Below are 17,760 nucleotides of genomic sequence, written 5' to 3'. Positions count from 1 at the left end.
CTATCTATCTATCTATCTATCTATCTATCTATCTATCTATCTATCTATCTATCTATCTATCTATCTATCTATCTATCTATCTATCTATCTATCTATCTATCTATCTATCTATCTATCTATCTATCTATCTATCTATCTATCTATCTATCTATCTATCTATCTATCTATCTATCTATCTATCTATCTATCTATCTATCTATCTATCTATCTATCTATCTATCTATCTATCTATCTATCTATCTATCTATCTATCTATCTATCTATCTATCTATCTATCTATCTATCTATCTATCTATCTATCTATCTATCTATCTATCTATCTATCTATCTATCTATCTATCTATCTATCTATCTATCTATCTATCTATCTATCTATCTATCTATCTATCTATCTATCTATCTATCTATCTATCTATCTATCTATCTATCTATCTATCTATCTATCTATCTATCTATCTATCTATCTATCTATCTATCTATCTATCTATCTATCTATCTATCTATCTATCTATCTATCTATCTATCTATCTATCTATCTATCTATCTATCTATCTATCTATCTATCTATCTATCTATCTATCTATCTATCTATCTATCTATCTATCTATCTATCTATCTATCTATCTATCTATCTATCTATCTATATATATATATACATATACATATACAAAAACCATCTAAACTTTCATGGCAATGGTTGTGACTTTTGCAATGCAAAACACTCTGTAAACACATACAACTTGGATGCCTTACTACATTTTAAACAATGCCCCCTTTTTTTGGTCAGATGAGTTTGTATATATTTCTACTACACCTTTAGAAGTCAGCATGACTGTTCATTTTTTTTGGCAATACATGTACCAGATCTACATGTTTGTATGAATGATTATGAATCATGTAAAGAAAATTAAAGAAAATGCAAACCTTTTGTCTAAGTTATATAACTGCCACATCTACGTTCTTTTGTTAAAGTTAGAAACTGTAAAAGAGGAAATATTGAAAAAGCTGTACAGCTGTGCAGCTGATAAAACTGAACATTATTTCATGAGACAAACTCACTATGGTAATAGCTTTCAGTTAAACAGTATATACACCAAGGACTTTCATCAAAGAAACTTATATGAAATTGAATTCAAGTGGTCAAAAGAGATAGGGATAATGGCTTTGTGTGTGTACTGTTGGACTTTGGGTTCCACCCCACTGGACTTCTGAAACCACAAAATACGCAAAGTACGCAAAAAACAGGAGGATGGTTACTGGTGGTCAACATACACAATGATCTTGAAAGCTCTATAGGGTACAACTAGACACTTTTGGTGGAAGAATGAGGAGGTAAAGGGAGTGGAGTTAACCGGTCACCACGGAAGGTCGGTGTCAAAGGTTACCAGGTTACTCTAGACATGGTAGAGCGAGTGTGAAGATATTGTGAAGAGACAGGTAAGTGACAAGCAAAGCAAATTTACCATACTGTAGGTTGTTGCCATGTTTGAACACTTTGCAGCATGCAAATGGTGAGATACCCTCTATCTTCCTCTATCACTCCCATCCACAACCCACTCCTCCCAACCACCCCCCCCCCCCCATCCACCCCAATTAAACTCATGATATAGAGCAAAAGCAATGAATCTTCTATTAACCAATGTAATGTCCAGTCCGACTTTAATGACATATTTTCAATTTATGAATCTCTTCACTAGCACTTTATTTCCCGGAATACTGTAGCTTTTCACAACTTTGACACAGGTCTTGACAGTCATTTCCCCTAAGATCCCATGAAATTCAAAACCGGCGGGAATCACCATTAAAAGAATAGCACTAACTGACATCAACCATCGGGTGTATCCAACTATAATAGCACTCTATTGAAACTTTGTCAACTCATTTGCCAAACCATTATAAGACAAAAGTAGACAATAAACTATCACATAACACACAATAACCATAGACATCGATTTGTAATGTAGACCCGGATCAGATACAATATGATCTAAGGTTTGTTACGTGTGTAACTTGACGCAATGAATGCTAGGTATATAAAGCCACTTCTGGTGTTGTGCCCTTATTTCTAGGAAAGACGATTGGTGATCCCGAGAACAGGGTCTGATATTGAGCAATGTCTAATATAATCGCCAAGAGCTTGGAAACCAAAGTCATCCTGTTCTATTGACCGAGCATGCATGGACTTTGGATCCCTAATGTAAACACGGCCTATGACACAAGTGTTATAAAAACAAGGGTTCTCCAAGAAATAGGCACTTCAAGGTACTGAGGTATTCCCCTCTATAAATCATTTCCATCAACTTACAATAGGTACAATAAACACTACAGAAGCCAATACTAAAATTGTCTTGCCAAGTTGATACTAGTGTTTTTGGCACGTTTCACTTTTGTTTCCTTTATATCGATCATTGAGGTAATGGCAAAGCGACACACCTTTTGTGCAGAATTCTCAATAATTTGTGCCGACAATATGCAATGCTGAAAGGCTCACCACACAACTAAGATCAATACATCTGTTCTGAAGATAAAACACTTTATTGCAGAGCTGTACTTTTGATAACATGTGATAATCCATCTTTCACCGTAAAATGGAATTTCATTCCGGTAAATCAGCTGATATATTTCCTGCATGATACTATAGGTTCAGAAACAAGGACAAGGTGGTAATCGATCAGCCACCATGTGTTAATGAATTGTAAATTACCAGTGGCAGTCATACAGTATATGCAAAAATGGCTCATACATACTGACATGCTTGATGACTGATGAGTATATTTGAAATTCAGAGCGAATCCATATCTACTACCAGGATATTGTACAGGAAATCGTATGTAAGGAGCAATGATATCATGGGGAATGTTTTATCTGAAAATGCTGGATGCAATGTGCATGCATAGATGCATACCAGTTTGTTTTTGTTTTCTTGTGCACAGAAACACACATTTATGCCTGACCCCCCTCCCCCTCAAACCATATCCCCCACACCCAAAAATCCCCATTCTGATTCAGTGCTGCATATGGCAACAACAAAAATTGGAAGTTGATGTCATGCTTGGAAGTATTCACTGTGGCCCCTTGATCTTGGGGTTACATTGGTCTATAGACACTTGTGGCTACTGCCATTTGGATAATTACAAGCATCCTTTAACTGTTACAGCACGTTTTAAACAGCGCCGGTTCCTCTTAGATATACCGAATTGAAATTATAGAAATTGCGATTCCTTGCATACACGTATTGTTATTAATGTACCCACACACACCATTCAATCCCTTTTCCTTGCGCACCTATACCGAAGCACATGTTTCAAAACCTCCAACAGGTACTGTGCTGTAATCTGTACCTCAAGTGCAAGTTTATTTCAGTATATCGGGTCATATAAACGAAGAACGGTAAAATATAACCGAAACATACAAAGTAACTTGCTCTCCTTAGGCATATTAGGTATTTTGAAATTGACATCTTATTTATTTTAGGCTTCTGACTCAAGATTCAATTCAAGGACTTTAGGTGATTCCACCCAATTTACAGTGTGGCAGAATTCATTATTGCCAGATATACCCCTTTTTACTATCAAGAAAATATACATTAACTTCACCGAGGTCTTAACGAACACTAGGAATAACTCAGTTCAACTCTATGCACTAGCAGTCCAAACTGCAGCAGATGATGCAATTTGGGAAATCCCCTAGTGACGACTCAATGATGATGTCAATGACCCCGCCCCCCCCCCCCACCCCGGCAGCTATGGCGTTGCTAATCATTAAGCTATTCACTTTTGTCAAGTATCAGCAAACGATACACACAAACATCTTCGAAATGGTACATTCTGTGTCATACCAAAACTCAAAAGATATTATGATTCATTAATATTAACCGTCACAAAATTGTAATACTTCATCTCATATCCATTTTCCCGATAGAATGGCTTACAAATCCCGACGGAAATTTATTTGTCAGCTTTGTTAATACTGAGACTCCGATGTACTCTATTGTAGTCATCACGCTACAAAGGCATACACGCAGTACATTAACAACCCAAAGCATGTTGGCCTCGCATGCAATACAACTGGGCGTGGAATTACTTTCACAAACATTATAGGAAAACCGTTTATCCATTCCTTATTTCCTAGTTAACAACAAGTCATCTATGCAAAAAAAAAAAACCTCATTTAAGATCTAAAACATTTATGATCGGCTTAGTAGTATCAACTTAACTTAACCAATAGGTAGGATATGACGAGTTTACTTAGCAAAGACAGAACAAGGAAGCTCGACGTAACGTTGAACAATAGCAATCATGCAACAGTCTCTGCACATCATGGATGTTCCACGCATTGGACAGCACACTTATGTGTATGAATGTATGTAGCCTATGTGCCTATAAACTCAACTAATATTAACCGTCACACTTTGCAATACAACTGGGTGTGGTATTACTTTCACAAACAATATAGGAAAACCGTTTATCCATTCCTTATTTCCTAGTTAACAACAAGTCATCTATGCAAAAAAAACCAACCTTATTTAAGATCTCAAAACATTTATGATCGCCTTAGTAGTATCAACTTAACTTAGCCAATAGGTAGGATATGACGAGTTTACCTAGCAAAGACAGAACAAGGAAGCTCGACGTAACGTTGAACAATAGCGATCATGCAACAGTCTCTGCACATCATGGATGTTCCACGCATTGCACAGCACACTTATGTGTATGAATGTATGTAGCCTATGTGCTTATAAACTAAACTAATATTAACCGTCACACTTTGCAATACAACTGGGCGTGGTATTACTTTCACAAACAATATGGGAAAACCGTTTATCCATTCCTTATTTCCTCGTTAACAACAAGTCATCTATGCAAAAAAAACAACCTTATTTAAGATCTCAAAACATTTATGATCGGCTTAGTAGTATCAACTTAACTTAACCAATAGGTAGGATATGACGAGTTTACCTAGCAAAGACAGAACAAGGAAGCTCGACGTAACGTTGAACAATAGCAATCATGCAACAGTCTCTGCACATCATGGATGTTCCACGCATTGGACAGCACACTTATGTGTATGAATGTATGTAGCCTATGTGCGTATAAACTAAACTAATATTAACCGTCACACTTTGCAATACAACTGGGCGTGGTATTACTTTCATAAACAATATAGGAAAACCGTTTATCCATTCCTTATTTCCTCGTTAACAACAAGTCATCTATGCAAAAAAAAAAAAACCTTATTTAAGATCTCAAAACATTTATGATCGCCTTAGTAGTATCAACTTAACTTAGCCAATAGGTAGGATATGACGAGTTTACCTAGCAAAGACAGAACAAGGAAGCTCCACGTAACGTTGAACAATAGCGATCATGCAACAGTCTCTGCACATCATGGATGTTCCACGCATTGGACAGCACACTTATGTGTATGAATGTATGTAGCCTATGTGCTTATAAACTAAACTAATATTAACCGTCACACTTTGCAATACAACTGGGCGTGGTATTACTTTCACAAACAATATGGGAAAACCGTTTATCCATTCCTTATTTCCTCGTTAACAACAAGTCATCTATGCAAAAAAAACAACCTTATTTAAGATCTCAAAACATTTATGATCGGCTTAGTAGTATCAACTTAACTTAACCAATAGGTAGGATATGACGAGTGTACCTAGCAAAGACAGAACAAGGAAGCTCGACGTAACGTTGAACAATAGCAATCATGCAACAGTCTCTGCACATCATGGATGTTCCACGCATTGGACAGCACACTTATGTGTATGAATGTATGTAGCCTATGTGCTTATAAACTAAACTAATATGACCCGTCACACTTTGCAATACAACTGGGCGTGGTATTACTTTCATAAACAATATAGGAAAACCGTTTATCCATTCCTTATTTCCTCGTTAACAACAAGTCATCTATGCAAAAAAAACCAACCTTATTTAAGATCTCAAAACATTTATGATCGCCTTAGTAGTATCAACTTAACTTAGCCAATAGGTAGGATATGACGAGTTTACCTAGCAAAGACAGAACAAGGAAGCTCCACGTAACGTTGAACAATAGCGATCATGCAACAGTCTCTGCACATCATGGATGTTCCACGCATTGCACAGCACACTTATGTGTATGAATGTATGTAGCCTATGTGCTTATAAACTAAACTAATATTAACCGTCACACTTTGCAATACAACTGGGCGTGGTATTACTTTCACAAACAATATGGGAAAACCGTTTATCCATTCCTTATTTCCTAGTTAACAACAAGTCATCTATGCAAAAAAAAACCAACCTTATTTAAGATCTCAAAACATTTATGATCGCCTTAGTAGTATCAACTTAACTTAACCAATAGGTAGGATATGACGAGTGTACCTAGCAAAGACAGAACAAGGAAGCTCGACGTAACGTTGAACAATAGCAATCATGCAACAGTCTCTGCACATCATGGATGTTCCACGCATTGGACAGCACACTTATGTGTATGAATGTATGTAGCCTATGTGCTTATAAAGTAAACTAATATTAACCGTCACACAACTGTAATACTTCATCTCATATCCATTTTCCCAATAGAATAGCTTACAAATTCCTGACGGAAATTAACTTCTCGGCTTTGTAAATACTGAGATTCCGATGTACTCTATTGTAGTACGGTAAATACACTACAAAGGCATACACACAGTACATTAACAACCCAAAGCATGTTGGCCTACGCATGCAATACAACTGGGCGTGGTATTACTTTCACAAACAATATAGGAAAACCGTTAACCCATTCCTTATTTCCTAGTTAACAACAAGTCATCTATGCAAAAAAAACCCAACCTTATTTAAGATCTAAAACATTTATGATCGGCTTAGTAGTATCAACTTAACTTAACCAATACGTAGGATATGACGAGTTTACCTAGCAAAGACAGAACAAGGAAGCTCGACGTAACGTTGAACAATAGCAATCACTGCAACAGTCTCTGCACATCATGGATGTTCCACCCATTGGACAGCACACTTATGTGTATGAATGTATGTAGCCTATGTGCTTATAAACTAAACTAATATGAACCGTCACACTTTGCAATACAACTGGGCGTGGTATTACTTTCACAAACAATATGGGAAAACCGTTTATCCATTCCTTATTTCCTCGTTAACAACAAGTCAGCTATGCAAAAAACCCAACCTTATTTAAGATCTCAAAACATTTATGATCGGCTTAATAGTATCAACTTAACTTAACCAATATGTAGGATATGACGAGTTTACCTAGCAAAGACAGAACAAGGAAGCTCGACGTAACGTTGAACAATAGCAATCACTGCAACAGTCTCTGCACATCATGGATGTTCCACGCATTGGACAGCACACTTATATGTATGAATGTATGTAGTCTATGTGCAAATAAACTCCTTCTATTGAATATTATTATCACCTAGGCTATACTTGTAGCAATAGGACCGATAAATGAAATCATATAAGAAATTTAAATAAAGGACCAATACTATATGAAGTGTGCTTTGAGTACAGTACTTACGGTATTTATCAGGTTGATGCCCTCAAAAGACTCAACTGAATCCGCTGCGCCAAGAGTGACACTATACACACAATGCCAGGTGATTATATATAGGGGTTTGTGTTAATAAAAGTCACCCAGTAATTTATCACATGACACATTTTAGAGAGGGCGCAAAGCTTGGTATCCAACAAATGCATCGGTATTGTAGTGACAATATGCCGAAGGCCGCATTTTTTTTACGTATGTGTTTAACCAATAAATGCTATATCATAAAATATTAGGTATCAATAATTGGTAGGGAATTGCAATATGTTTCCAAATCATTTGTGTCCTGATGCTGGGAATTGGAAAATGTACAGTATGTATTGTCGCGTTCGCGGAGAAGGCGATAGGGGAAAAAATGTCGGAAGAGGAGTCGAGCGGTGTTACTTATATTTATTCTCTAAGAACCTTATATGAAAGAAAAATGTATGAGAAATAGTAAAATAATGGTTAGTAAATTGGTAACTACAAAAGCAATACCTCCTACACTGCTGGTCAGTGCCAGTACAAATACCTAATCAGACTGCGGTACCTCTGAGAGTCTTTCAGTGTACTACTAACGGGCGAATACTACCTTGACTCTAGCTATCCGAGTCTGTGAACCTCGAACCACAAGTGAAATTCTAAGCGGAATTTCACACCCTCTTATACATTTTCGATACTACCGTCATACAATGAAATACTTTCAACAATCTGCCAATTTTAGCCGATATATAGGTAATAGTTAGAGTATTAGCCAAGTTTGGCCGATGTAAGGAATAGTTTAACATTTGGCCAAGTTTCGCCGATGTATAGGGAATAGTTTAAGAATTTGCCAATTTCGGCCGATGTAGGGAATAAGTCAACATGACCCTTTGCCGAATTTGTCCCTTCAAGGGCAGCTCACGACAGACACTGGCGGATCCAAGGGGGGGGCCAAGGGGGGCCCCAAAGGTGAGCCAAAAAGTGTTTCCGAACATCCGCTAAATCATATGATTGGAAATTAAAAAAATCGAGAGGAATAGCAGTGGTAGACTAGTCTTAACCTTTTCGTTTTCTGGTTTAAAATTAAATGCAGAGCTCCCAACTGACCCGCAATTCGCGGGAATTAGACCCGCATTCTAACACCCAAACCCGCTGACCCGCACAAGCGTCCGAAAAAACCGCATTGTAATTGTCAAGTATACATAAAAAAAATTGGCATCAAATTTTGACTTAGCAACCATCATTTCTTTAGCATTTAGCATAATAGAGTATAAAACCTCCTTTACAGCATCATTTGAACCTCAAATTAGCCTATAATTCTTTTCATTGGGGCGAGCAGCGAACATTTTCATGCCACGGGAAAGAATGAATTATCACCTACTATTCAATTTATTGATGTTACACACAAAAAAATGCATATTTGTCAGAAAATTTTGGGTGACAAAAGCCTTTCTAAGTGCCACCATTTTACATGTAGGCATCACCAGGATTCCAAAAAAATTCAAAAGGGGAGGGAGCCCCCCAATGAAAAAGTTGAGGGGGCAAATGCATGATAAGCCCCCCCAATATTTACCAAGGCTCCGAAACGTGCATCTGCCCATTTTTCAATGCATACTTGTCGATCTGTCCGATGCACACGTATACTATATAGGTGTAATAAGTTTAGTAATTGCTGGGGGACCCTCGGCCCGTCCCCTGGCTATAGACCACATTGTCACCCCAACCGCGTCTTCACGCCCCGTGAAAAGTGGAAGCAGTGAGTGTGAGTACCGGTAAGCGTAACACAACTTCGTCTTAGGCCAATGACTTGCCTCATTTCAGCCAGTTCTCCAACATCCCCTTACTTAGCGGCGGAGCGTATATATACACAGTCAGGGGGCGGATGCCCCCCCCCCCGGACGGACGCAAATGGACTGCTGGCGCCCTTTTCAGCTTTTCACTACTTTTTACTTATTCGCGATTATTGACTATTTTATTGCGCTCTCATATACCTATTGACATTTGTCATATTCTGTTGGTGTAATTTTCCGACAAAATGGCGACGACACCTATTTATTCTCCGTTTATCTGCAAATTAGCAAGGCCCGGAAAGGGTCATTTCCTGCAATCTAGGGAGTATCTTTATCCAAAATTTTTCTGTACGCTCCGCGCCAACCTGTGGTGGCGCTCCGCTTAGATAGTGTTGAAAGCGCCCCTACAGACCATTCTTTCCCCCCCCCCCCTGACCAATACCCCAAGCTCCGCCACTGCCCTTACCACACTCAAAAACGTCTTTGCGAGTACACTTCGAGTAATAGCTACTCTCTTAAAGCACCATCGAATATACAAAATTACAATGATTTTACAGACTTTTACGTGCAATCTGCAGACTTGAGACCCATATTTTAGGGCTATGTATTCGCAGCATAAAACACTCGGGAAGTGCCGTTTCCGGCCATCTGGGGGTTTGAAAAAACCCAAAATTTTCTTGTACGCTCCGCGCCAACCGATGGTGGCGCTCCGCTTAGATAGTCTCCATACATTAGCCCCCCAATAATTTTTCCGTTCCGACGCGCCTGTCACCCAGGACGGCGATTCGTGGCATGGACCAGCATTTGCCTTCTCAAGAGTTGGGAGCTATGTAAATGTATGAGCATGAGGATTTACAGTTTAACACAATTTTGCAGTTACAGGCTGGTTGTAAGAAATTTATAACCTATGAGAAATAAAATTTCTTGAGAAAGATGATCCCAACTTTGTTTTATAAATATTTTAGTAAATTACAATACAATACAAAATTTTCCAAAGGCGAGGGGGCCCCCCTCCCCTTACACCCTCCCCCATATCACTCTAATGCCACTTTGGCCCCTCCCAAACAAAGGCCCTTCATCCATGGCTGAAGGACGAAAAAACACGGCGATTATGACCAAGTTAGTGCACAACACCAGCGCCGATTTCACTGGGCCTAGCCAGTATGCAGCTCCGTATGAAGCGAACACTTCACGGAAGCATACTACGATCCCTCCTTTTTTTATGAAATAAAACAAAATGGACTTTAACGGTTCGACATAAAAGAGTCGTTCTTCTGTCAAGAAATCCACAAGAAACTACTCTGAAGACCAGATCGGGGAACAGGAAACCTCCAATGGGGCAAGTGGCGATCCATTGGAGGTAGCGCGGCCGAGCACTAGTAGTAATAGTACTAGCGTTACTACACTGAAGTCGCAATGGACGAAGAGATTTTGCTGTATCATCTAAATTAACACCCCTTCATTGCTCTATTGTATACTAATAAGCTATGAGGTTAGCTTCAGAAGTGATGGGTTACATCTTCTTGTGAAAAAATCTTAGTGCCCCAATTTATTTCTGGAATATGCTGGATCAGTTAGTTATAGCAATAATTTCTTATTCCTATTCCAGGAAAACCATTTTTTATGTTGGGGAGGGAGTGGGGGTAATGGGGATGGGTCAAAATAGGTAGGTAAAAAGAATTTATTCCAAAGGGTGTTTAAATCTCAAAGCGATTTATTTTAAAGTCACAGAGCCAAAAATTCACACAACGTAGTTCAAGTCTTAAATCATTGAACAAAGTTTATTCAATATCAGTTCTAGACAGTCATTCTGGACAATCTGAACAAGCCTGTGACTAAACTAACATTAACAACAATCATTGTAGTATATGACATAAAAGTAAAACTGTACTTTCCATAAACATTATCATTCTTAAATTACACTAATGTAATTTGTGACATCAAAGGAGGTTTAAAGAAAAACAACTTACATGAAATTTTTTGCTTGAAGCCTACAAAGCAGTTGCATGTCCATCACTATCAATCGTTGTTGTGACAAATTAATTACAATAATCCAGAAGCAAATACAATAAAGGGTAATTTAAACCAAGAAACACTGCACGACGCAACTCACATGCAAAAATGTTACCCACACACGACGACACGTACAACACTGACGGGCGACGTGAAACACAGCATCACACGCATTAAAACAATCGAAGACCATTAACAGGGTGTACTGCTGAGTTTCTGAAGAAAGATTGTAAAACAAACCAACTGCTGCTGAAGAAACAAAGTCTAAACTTTCGAGAGTTCTGCTGCCTCCATTAGTCTTCATTATTACTTCTCTGTCAAATATCATTGGTGATATGGATATTTTGGCTTCCAGATTAAAGGTACGAAGCAAACGTCTGGGAGGTAAATGCTCCTAAAAAGGTCAATGCCCGTTCCCTTATTCACATATTATATGACATCACGGTCACGCCAATACTTGTGTCCAAATGCTTCAAAACATGCCTTTTCTTTCATTGTTGATGTTGGGTCTGGAAAATAACCTTTTATCCGGAATTAAAAGTCTTGAATTTCAATATATCAACACTGAGGGAACCCTGACGGATTGATAATGCAACACAATCGTAGAATAGAAAAGGTGTTTCTGGAGGAATTTCTCAACCAAGGCTTCCTATACAATGAGTTTTCTACTGACAACTTGAATCCAGTGTAATGACCATTGGCTGGAAACTCACTTCTGATCCTTTGGACTGCACATGATGGTAGCATAAACCTGACGTGTCTTGCTAGGAACCCCCGGTACCATTGAACCTGTTGACCGTAGGCTATGAATCTGTACTGCCTGGGGAAAATTTTTTTGAAAGTTCAATATGTATTAATGTTGGCCCATGATGTCCACAATAACAAGCAGGCATACAATGTACAGTTATGGTTACATTTGTTGTGATTTTACACCTTCCATGTATCATGAAACATTCTTTTGTTTCAGAAAATTGATTTGCAAAAAAATACTAGCCTAGTAATAATGAGTATGAAATAAAACATATGCCTACCTAGCATGGCTGCATAATGCAACTTACATCCCCGAGCCAAACTTTAAGTATGCAACCAACCCTACTACTCCTATTAAGTATATGAACATGTATGAATACATAGCCACACACTGTACATATGGGTTGTTAGTTACCGTAACACAACGCACAATACGGTTTAGGGAGTTCCGCGAATTCCAACAACACATGCACAAAATGGAATGGATTTTGTTTTAAATGCTTCGTTAATAAATTCTTACCACGTTGTATGTTCCTTGCAATCGTTTCGAACGGGTTTCTTCTTCGATATTTTGTGGAGCCTCAATTTCGGCTCGTTTAACAGGCTCGAACTGATACGATTCTAACACCTCAGGTCCACCCTCAACGTTCGGTTCAATATTGGCATGATCATCGCTTTCACTCTCTGCTTCGAATATGAGAAAAGGGCACTCTAATTATAGCCCAATTTCACTGCCTGGTGAAGAACCACTATCACTTTGAACTTCGGTTGCCGCAATTGCTTCTGGATCCGCCATTTCACAGGAAATTTTGATTTGATATCGCACTTGTGATCGGTGTTTTGTTTAGTAACTACTAGTGGTATGTGTACTTGTCTAACGTGTAAGTGAATGGTATGTTCGGAGGATCGTAAACAGCGACAACAAACGTGTTCATAACATGACGTCACATGACGTCATGCGAATCGGAAAATTTTCGAGTAAACAAAGTTTCAAACGCCGAAGAGGGTAAATTCATTCTCAATTTTCGACTTGAAAGATCAAGTTTTAAACTGGCAGATTGGTTGATACATGTTCTAGAGAACATTCGTTGATGGTTCCCAAAAATATAGGACTGAAATTTTCGTGTCATGGCCACTTTAAACAGTATATACACCAAGGATTTTATCTAAAGAAACTTATATGAAATTGTATTCAAGTGGTCTAAAAGAGATATGGATAAGTCCCTCCACTGGACTTCTGAAACCACAAAATACGCAAAAAAGGAGGATGGTTACTGGTGGTCAACATACACAGTGATCTTGAAAGCTCTATAGGGTACAACTATACACTTTGGGTGGAAGAACGAGGAGGTAAAGGGAGTGGAGTTAACCGGTCACCACGGAAGGTCGGTGTCAAAGGTTACCAGGTTACTCTAGACATGGTAGAGCGAGTGTGCAGATATTGTGAAGAGACAGGTAAGTGACGAGCAAAGCAAATTAACCATACTGTAGGTTGTTGCCATGTTTGAACACTTTGCAGCATGCAAATGGTGAGATACCCTCTATCTTCCTCTATCACTCCCATCCACAACCCACTCCTCCCAACCACCCCCCCCCCCTCTCATCCACCCCAATTTAACTCATGATATAGAGCAAAAGCAATGAATCTTCTATTAACCAATGTAATATCCAGTCCTACTTCCATGACATATTTTCAATTTATGAATCTCTTGACTAGCACTGTATTTCCTGGAATACTGTAGCTTTTCACAACTTAGACACAGGTCTTGACAGTCATTTCCCCTAAAATCCCAGGAAATTCAAAACCGGCGGGAATCACCATTAAAAGAATAGCACTAACTGACATCAACCATCGGGTGTATCCAACTATATTAGCACTCTATTGAAGCTTTGTCAACTCATTTGCTAAACCATTATAAGACAAAAGTAGACAACAAACTATCACATAACACACAATAACCATAAACATCGATTTGTAATGTAGACCCGGATCAGATACAATATGATCTAAGGTTTGTTACGTGTGTAACTTGACGCAATGAATGCTAGGTATATGTAGCCACTTTTGGTTTGGTGCCCTTTTTCTAGGAAAGACGATTGGTGATCCCGAGAACAGGGTCTGATATTGAGCAGTGTCTAATATAATCGCCAAGAGCTTGGAAATCAAAGTCATCCTGTTCTATTGACCGAGCATGCATGGACTTTGGATCCCTAATGTAAACACGGCCTATGACACAAGTGTTATAAAAACAAGGGTTCTCCAAGAAATAGGCACTTCAAGGTACTGAGGTATTCCCCTCTATAAATCATTTCCATCAACTTACAATAGGTACAATAAACACTACAGAAGCCAATACTAAAATTGTCTTGCCAAGTTGATACTAGTGTTTTTGGCACGTTTCACTCTTGTTTCCTTTATATCGATCATTAAGGTAATGGCAAAGCGACACACCTTTTGTGCAGGATTCTCAATAATTTGTGCCGACAATATGCAATGCTGAAAGGCTCACCACACAACTAAGATCAATACATCTGTTCTGAAGATAAAACACTTTATTGCAGAGCTGTACTTTTGATAACATGTGATAATCCATCTTTCACCGTAAAATGGAATTTTATTCCGGTAAATCAGCTGATATATTTCATGCATGATACTATAGGTTCAGAAAACAAGGACAATGTGTTAATCGATCAGGCACCATGTGTTAATGAATTGTAAATTACCAGTGGTAGTCATACAGTATATGCAAAAATGGCTCATACATACTGACATGCTTGATGACTGATGAGTATCTTTGAAATTCAGGGCGAATTTATATCTACTACCAGGATATTGTACAGGAAATCGTATGGTCGGAGCAATGATATCATGGGGAATGTTTTATCTGGAAATGTTGGATGCAATGTGCATGCATAGATGCATACCAGTTTTTCTTTTTCTTGTGCACAGAAACACAAATTTTGGAGTAGTTCTGAACAACAATATTCACAAATCTGCTACGAAAATCTGAACACTATATCATCCCTGCATTAAGGCTGATGTCTCCGATGAAATTTTCTGAGAAAATGTTTGTCAGTTAATTTCAACAATCAAGCTTCAATTTAATACACAGATAAAAGGCAGTACCAAAATAACACCCTCTCTATAGGGCCTATGCTTATGCCTGACCCCCCCCTCCTCCCCCTCAAACCATATCCCCACACCCAAAAATCCCCCGTCTGATTCAGTGCTGCATGTCGCAACAACAAAAATTGGAAGTTGATGTCATGCTTGGAAGTATTCACTGTGGCCCCTTGATCTTGAGGTTACATTGGTCTATAGACACTTGTGGCTACTGCCATTTGGATAATTACAAGCATCCTTTAACTGTTACAGCACGTTTTAAACAGCGCCGGTTTCTCTTAGATATACCAAATTGTATCGCTTATAGAAACTGCAGATTCCTTGCATACACGTATTGTTATTAATGTACCCACACACACCATTCAATCCCTTTTCCTTGCGCACCGCTACCGAAGCACATGTTTCAAAACCTCCAACAGGTACTGTGCTGTATTCTGTACCTCAAGTGCAAGTTTATTTCAGTATATCGGGTCATATAAACGAAGAACGGTAAAATATAACCGGAACATACAAAGTAACTTGCTCTCCTTAGGCATATTAGGTATTTTGAAATTGACATCTTATTTATTTTAGGCTTCTGACTCAAGATTTAATTCAAGGACTTTAGGTGATTCCACCCAATTTACAGTGTGGCGGAACTCATTATTACCACATATACCCTTTTTTACTATCAAAGAAATATACATTAACTTCACCGAGGTCTTAACGAACACTAAGAATAACTCAGTTCAACTCTATGCACAAGCAGTCCAAACTGCAGCAGATGATGCAATTCGGGAAATCCCCTAGTGACGACATCAATCGTGACGTCATTGACACCCCCCCCCCCGCAGCTATGGCGTCGCTAATCATTTAGCTATACACTTTGTCAAGTGTCAGCAAACGATACACACAAACATCTTCGAAATGGTAGATTCTGTGTCATACCAAAACTCAAAAGATATAATGATTCATTAATATTAACTGTCACACAACTGTAATACTTCATCTCATGTCCATTTTCCCGATAGAATAGCTTACAAATTCCTGACGGAAATTAACTTGTCAGCTTTGTTAATACTGAGATTCCGATGTACTCTATTGCAGTACGGTAATCACGCTACAAAGGCATACACACAGTACATTAACAATCCAAAGCATGTTGGCCTACGCATGCAATACAACTGGGCGTGGTATTACTTTCACTAACAATACAGGAAAACCGTTTATCCATTACTTATTTCCTAGTTAACAACAAGTCATCTATGCAAAAAAACAACGTTATTTAAGATCTCAAAACATTTATGATCGGCTTAGTAGTATCAACTTAACTTAACCAATAGGTAGGATATGACGATTTTACCTAGCAAAGACAGAACAAGGAAGCTCGACGTAACGTTGAACAATAGCAATCATGCAACAGTCTCTGCACATCATGGATGTTCCACGCATTGGACAGCACACTTATGTGTATGAATGTATGTAGCCTATGTGCTTATAAACTAAACTAATATTAACCGTCACACAACTGTAATACTTCATCTCATATCCATTTTCCCGATAGAATAGCTTACAAATTCCTGACGGAAGTTCACTTGTCAACTTTGTTAATACTGAAACTCCGATGTACTCTATTGTAGTACGGTAATCACGATACAAAAAGGCATACACACAGCACACTAACAACCCAAAGCATGTTGGCCTACGCATGCAATACAACTGGGCGTGGTATTACTTTCACAAACAATATAGGAAAACCGTTTATCCATTTCTTATTTCCTAGTTAACAACAAGTCTTCTATGCATAAAAAAACCAACCTTATTTAAGATCTCAAAACATTTATGATCGGCTTAGTAGTATCAACTTAACTTAACCAATAGGTATGATATGACGAGTTTACCTAGCAAAGACAGAACAAGGAAGCTCGACGTAACGTTGAACAATAGCGATCATGCAACAGTCTCTGCACATCATGGATGTTCCACGCATTGGACAGCACACTAATGTGTATGAATGTATGTAGCCTATGTGCTAATAAACTCCTTCTATTTAATAATATTATCATCTAGGCTATACTTGTAGCAATAGGACCGATAAATGAAATCATATAAGAAATTTAAACTAGGACCAATACTATATGAAGTGTGATTTGAGTACAGTACTTACGGTATTTATCAGGTTGATGCCCTCATAGGACTCAACTGATTCCGCTGCGCCAAGAGTGGCACTTCACACACCATGTCAGGTGATTATATATAGGGGTTTGTGTTAACAAAAGTCACCCAGTAGCCTAATTTATTACATGACACAAATTAGAGAGGGCGCCAAGCTTGGTATCCAACAAATTCATCGGTATTGTAGTGACAATATGCTGAAGGCCGCATTTTTTACGTAGCCTATGTGTATAACCAATAAATGCTATATCATAAAATATTAGGCATCAATAATTGGCAGGGAATTGATATGTTTCCAAATCATTTGTGTCCTGATGCTGGGAATGGGAAAATGTACAGTATGTGTTGTCGCGTTCGCGGATAAGGCGATAGGAAAAGAAAATGTCGGAAGAGCAGTCG

At 38.4% G+C, this 17,760-nt stretch overlaps 1 protein-coding gene across 1 annotated transcript in view; it reads right to left on the bottom strand.

Moving 5' to 3' along the window:
• LOC139980143 (uncharacterized) overlaps window positions 1-7,647 on the bottom strand; it is a 101,827-nt gene extending 94,180 nt beyond the window's left edge. Inside the window, exon 1 of the mRNA XM_071991785.1 lies at window positions 7,543-7,647. The gene's annotated coding sequence lies outside the window, so the exon portion shown is untranslated. The remainder of the gene's footprint in view (window positions 1-7,542) is intronic.
• Between the last annotated feature and the right edge of the window lie 10,113 nt (window positions 7,648-17,760).

This window comes from Apostichopus japonicus, chromosome 1 (assembly GCF_037975245.1).
Source record: "Apostichopus japonicus isolate 1M-3 chromosome 1, ASM3797524v1, whole genome shotgun sequence".
NCBI lineage: Eukaryota > Metazoa > Echinodermata > Holothuroidea > Aspidochirotida > Stichopodidae > Apostichopus > Apostichopus japonicus.
Note: the sequence above shows the minus strand (reverse complement) of the source record. Positions and strands in the feature narration are given on the sequence as shown.